This window comes from Mchenga conophoros, linkage group LG3 (assembly GCF_057382185.1).
Source record: "Mchenga conophoros isolate Kocher_MC1m ecotype Shallow Benthic linkage group LG3, M_conophoros_male_GT1.1, whole genome shotgun sequence".
Taxonomy (NCBI): Eukaryota; Metazoa; Chordata; class Actinopteri; order Cichliformes; family Cichlidae; genus Mchenga; species Mchenga conophoros.
This window is the reverse complement of record NC_140528.1, coordinates 57,830,156-57,836,155: the sequence shown is the minus strand read 5'-3', so window position 1 is coordinate 57,836,155 and position 6,000 is coordinate 57,830,156.

The window sequence follows — 6,000 nt, the reverse complement described above, 5'->3', positions numbered from 1 at the left end:
AGGAAGGAAAGAGTGTCAAGTGTTAAAAGAGCCACATTGTTTTATCAACTCATTAGATCACTGAGTCAATACACAATCTACTGTAGTGAGGAGGTGTAACAGTAACTGATACACAAAAGCTACCATTTCATCCAAATTAGCTTTTTATCTGAATGGGCCTGAGTGAAAGGCAGTTGGGAAGAAATCACTGGTAGAAACAGCTCAGGAAGAGGCAGCCATCTGTCGCAAATGGTTGGGGGGCAAACACAAAGGGAAGAGAAAAAAAGACGGTTTCCAAACTTTTGTCCCCAAAGCACACGCATCATAAAAATATCAGCAACTTATCAGCTCTGCCACTTCCAGCTCGATCTCCTAGTTTTTTGTTAGTGCCACCATCTCCGAACCATAGCAGGTCTCATTACATATATAAAACAAATTCTTCAGTCTTACTGCAGAAAAAAAAGAACAGAAATGAAATGAAATGAAAAACGATAGAGGCACTTTTGGGTATGACCCCTATTTGCAATATGGCCTCAGCAAGCATATAATGTATTACCAACCTATCAGACACGTTCACGCAGTAAAACATGCACTATTGTTGTCTATGGTTCAGACCATGAGCTTTGTACAATAAATCTCTTGATGCATGCTCAATCATCCAGGTAAGGAAATCCCAAAAAGTGGATTCTGTGTTAGACAAAATATGTCTCAGCTGTTCCAATACTGACATATAAGGAGTATCCCTTAGTGATCCTGTATGTGCCAGGAGTATCAGAACAGTTGAGACGCATTTTTTCTAAACACTGCTTCTCTGTAGCTTTCAAACTCCAAAACATGCTGCGCCAAAAGTTAGTCTACGCAAAGGATCGGGTCCACAAACAGAGTAACATAGTGTACGCTGTTAAGTACCACAAGGATTGTCATGATTTATACATCGGGGAAACCAAACAACCTCTAGCGAAGCTGATGGCACAACACAGAAGAGCCAACTCGTCAGGCCAGGACTCTGCAGTCTGTTTACACCTACAGGCCAGTGGACAATCTTTCAAGGATGAGGATGTACACATCCTGGACAGCGCGGAGTCAAGGAGGCCATTTACGTGAAAAGGGAAAGACCATCTCTGAATCGAAGAGGGGGCCTAAGGGTCCATCTTTCGCCATCATACAATGCTGTGATTGCAGCCATTCCCCAACTCTCTGTGAATGGTACTTATAGCCAATGATTAATGGTCATTGATCAGTGATCAATAGTATTTGATCAATTGGCTTTGATCAGTGGTTGTTGATCAATGGTCATGAGAATTTGCATATTAATCAGAAAACTAACCTCACAGCTCATTGTTCGTCAGTGGTGCTGGTTTCAGTCATTGTGCAAAAGTACTGTTTGTAAGGTTGTGGAAACCTGCAGTCAGCTGAGACCGAAGAAGTCACTTGGATGAGTAATGAAACGTTTCTCGTACTGAAAACGCTACGTCCACGTGAACAGAATCAACTTTTGGGATTTGTACAGAAAGTTTCTATTCAGACGAGCTGTTTGGGTTCCAAGTGTCTCTTTAACTCACCTGGTACCAAGTTAATAGCAGTTAATAGTTAAGTAGTTAAATAAATAAAACTCAGGTTCAAAACCTCTGGAATCCTGGTCCAGCTGAAGCCATGAGACAGACAACTTTTGCTCTTGTTTCCCCAAAAAGGTTTATTTCTTTTCTCTCCACACAGGAAAGTGATCAGTTTGACCTCCTCATAAATGCCATCATCCTCACTATCAGTCAGGACCTTAGATGTGTGCTGATAAAGTGCATTAATTATTTTTCCCCCAGTTTGTTTGACTATATTTGAACCCAGAACATAAAACTCACCATTTCTATGTAATGTTTTTAAAATGGACAGAGAGCCCCACCTTGTGGTCTGCTGAAGAAACTACTGGAGCCTTTGTAATGTAGCATTTTTCACCACTTTACAGCACACGTTGCACTAGAGTCTAGGCCAACTGAACTTATGTGAGGTGATCTCAGGGATGCCTTATGTATGCCACTAGAGGTCACCTTTTGAGTTTCTCTGTATGTTATGTTTATGGTAAGTTATTTAAGGTGGACACACACAATTAGCTGCAGGTGTGTTATTGATCGTAAGGAGGCAAACAGTTTGCTGCGCTGCTATGTTAAATCATGGAAATAAAGAATCTAAAGGACAAGATGAGTAAGGCTGGAGTTATTGGACTGTATCAAGTCTAATAAGTTAATTCATACCAGTGACATTGCATCACTCCCACCAACGAACACCTCAGTGGCTTCAAGCCTAGCCTTAGCCTCTACAAAAATAAATGAATACCTCACAAAGGGAACTAGGAAGTGCAAAAGGTAAATGGGAAAAACCCATAGACACATGAATAAACGTAATACAACAAGACTTGATACAATAGGAAGGAAGACTGAGGGAGGAATTACACTCTAAAGCAAACAAATATAAAAAATTAAACAGAAACCAGAACAAAATATTCAAATAAAGAAAAAAAAGAAAAATCCCAAACTCAGAAATGCTTGTTATAACTGACACAGTAGTACAAAGACCATGTCTCCAATTTTTTTGAGATGAGTTGTTATGGCCACCACTTCTTATGACAAAATCTCAAAATTGAGCATAGGCATAACTTTGTGCTCAACTTTATTTATCCCTAAGGAAATTATTGCCAGATGGCAAAAATACCACATGGTGACTCTGCTTATTTATTTATATATTCAATCATTTGCATTACTGTATTGACACCAATAAACTATACCTACATGACCTGGTAGAGCTAAACCTTGCTGAGCTAAGTATTTGATGGAGGCTGCAATCTTTGATAATCCATACCTTGGTTCCTCCTGTTGTCTGGCAGCAGCTGAAGAAAGTTTTGAAGCTACAGTGTTCCCTTTTTGAGCAAAGATGTTCATGGCATGGAAATGTACCTGACTTTCTGCATGTCCTGAGAACCTGAAGAGAGCACAGTGAAAACACAGCACCCCTAAAGTGGCACTGTAATGCAACCAAGGAAAAGTTGTGAACCACTTTTGTTTAAAAGACAACACACTTTTAGCTCGCTTCTGCACTACTATAAACTTAGGATCAGGATGTGCAGGCTTTGTGCAGACGATGATGTCTGAAACATCAAATCCTTCTCTGTCTCTGTCATCTGTATTTGACTGGTTCCTGACATGGGGCTCAAGTCCCCGTGGTAAACATGACAAGAAAACTTGTCACTCTCTCAAATAACTATATCTTAAATGATTGTATTGCACACATTAACAACATTATTGACATTGTTAAATTAAAAAGAAATCTATTAATATATCCTTGCATTCTCACATGTCCATTTGCCTGAGTGTTGCCCTCACCGTATGACCCTCTGTGAGGAAACCACACGAACCAAATACAGATCAGTCCAGTGTTCTGACAGTGTGTGCTTGCGTGCACAATTATTTTGCCGTTTTTTATGTCTGTTACCTGGTCATCCATGCCTCCTGTGCAGCCTTTCTCCGTGCTCTCCCTTTCTTTGGTCATCTGACCCACTGTCACCTCCTCCTTTCTCTTGACCAAGTACTACACCTCCTCTGTCGCCTTCTTCTGTCTCTCCTTTTTAAATTTCTGCACCTCCTCTGTCGCCTGCTCTCTCTCTCCCCATCTCTGCTTCCTTGAGTCCCTCTTTCATCACCTGCCCTGCAAACCTCTTGAACCTGATGTATAAAAGCTCAGCTAAAAACTGTTTTCCCATTAAAGTGTGTGTGTGCATGAAAATACTTTGTTAATCACTTTGTTTGACTTCATAAATTAAGCCAAGAATAAACATCTATAGTGGGGTTTATAAATCGCACACTAGGGAGGAGTAAGGCTTTATAGAATATGGCTTGTGGATTTAATAATACCTTCCTAATTCTTAATATTGTGTGATGACTATAAAGTGTTATAATCTTAAAACATTCAAATGGAAGCAGTTTGAAAGCTCCCAGAGCAGTCTATGCCAGAAATGTGTTGGCAGCAGTTTTCAGTTTTGCACTTTACTCATTTTTACAAAACCCCACGTGAGTGATCATACAAAAGTATTAGTAACAATTAGTAACCATTGTATGCATTCAATAAGAAAGAAAGTTCACGAGACCTGGAAAGCATTGGTAACGAGAGCACTTGGGACGTGCAACTACCCCCAAATGGCAAAGGGCTGTAGTCATGGCTTGTGTTGTACAGCTCTCTCCGGGCACGATCAATACGGTTTCTTGAAATGTTTTTTCCAACGTCAACTTTGACCTTGGGTGGTAACAGTGAAGATCAAGGTCAAGAGCTAGGCGGTGACTACCTAGTTTGGCTGCGTACCTAGTTTTGGCTAAGCATTTGGAAGTTTCAACTAGAGCAATAAAGTTTTTAATGCTTTTCACATTCAGTGTGACGTTCACTTTGACCTTAATCCGATTTAAATCAGCTCGAGATGTTATTGGTATTTACCGTCACACAAAATTTGAAAATGATTAAATGATCAATGATTAACCCTGTCATGCATGCATTATGACAACCTCAATTTGAAGTATTTTTATTCATCTTTAGGCATAAAAAAGGAATAAAAATACTTGTGACTGTGAGGTAAGTCTGCAAGAGCTTATCTCCAAACCATAAAGAGCAGAGTAGTTTGGACTTTGTGACTAAGTGAAGTTTGCGATATTAATACTTTTGTTTGTTGTGCCAGTTTTCATTAAAACTGTTCATGTGTGTCTGCTTTGAGTCCTTTGAAAAACAAAATGAACCCAAATTATAGAACAAAGCAGTGTTAAAAGGTGTCTTCTTTCTCTTAAAGTGTGCATAACGAACACAGACAGAATGCTACTAAACACATAACGTCCTTAGAGGAGAAAAGAAAAACTGATGAGGTCAGTTACAGTCTGTTAAGGAGTTGGGTGGAGAATTTGGTTTAAACATTACACAAGATTTTAGTAAATACATGTATCTCTGTTCTCAACAAAAACCACAAAGAGCAACAAGTCTGACTGGATTGTTTGATGAGGCCCTGATAACTTGTAGAAGTGGGCGGAGCTGATCATATTATTTAGATAACGATGGCTCTCCAACAGTTTGCGTGCGCTTTCACTGTGGTGATCATTTCCTTATGCAAATGTAAGAAAAATGTTTTATTTTTTTCAGATATTTTCTCATTGCTCAGGTTATATCAGGGGTGGACGAAGTGTGAGATTAATTAGAGGTACAAATGTGACTATTCTAAATGAAATGTTTCACCTGGATACAAGGAAAGAGTCCATTTAGCATTAAAGGCATTCAGAGTCATGTCTATTATTAAAATGTAATCAAACAAAATCAGCCACTGGACTGTTTCCTTTTCACACTTATTTGATATGAACATTTTGTGCTCTGTTCAGTCAGTTTCTCTATTTTATAAAGTGCAGATATTTCATGTTCTATCTTTGTTAGTTTTCTTTGTCATGACAGTTATTTTTTTTCGCAGTTCAGCAAGAGTAACTGCATATGTCACATCTGATCATCCCTCAAACCTGTATTACAAAGAAACGGCACCAATGAGTTTACTTTAACCATCTTCTCTGTTTTCTTATTTGTCTGTTATCAGTATTGATATGATAAATTGTGCATGTACTGTGATAACAAACATTAAACTAAAGTATAACAGTATTAATTAGTCAGTGAGAAAAATTGTGAGCTCAGAATTATTTTAGAAGTTGCAGTGTAGTGAGATCATTTTGTGAGATTGTTTGAATAAATAATTTCATCTATTCGCTTTCTCACAAATGCACGTGTTTGTCTCGGTTTTTCTTTTCAGGTTGTCGTTCAGAGCAGCCCGGTAAGCAGCCAAAGACATTTTTACTATTCAGGTTCTGTGTTTTTGACTTATTTCCTTCTCTCGGCTGCACAGTAATTGGAAAATATACACAGTAAGCATGTCCTTATTTGGTTATGATGGGTTATTTGGTTATACAGTATAAGATAAGATAAGATAACCTTTATTAGTCCCACACGTGGGAAATTTGT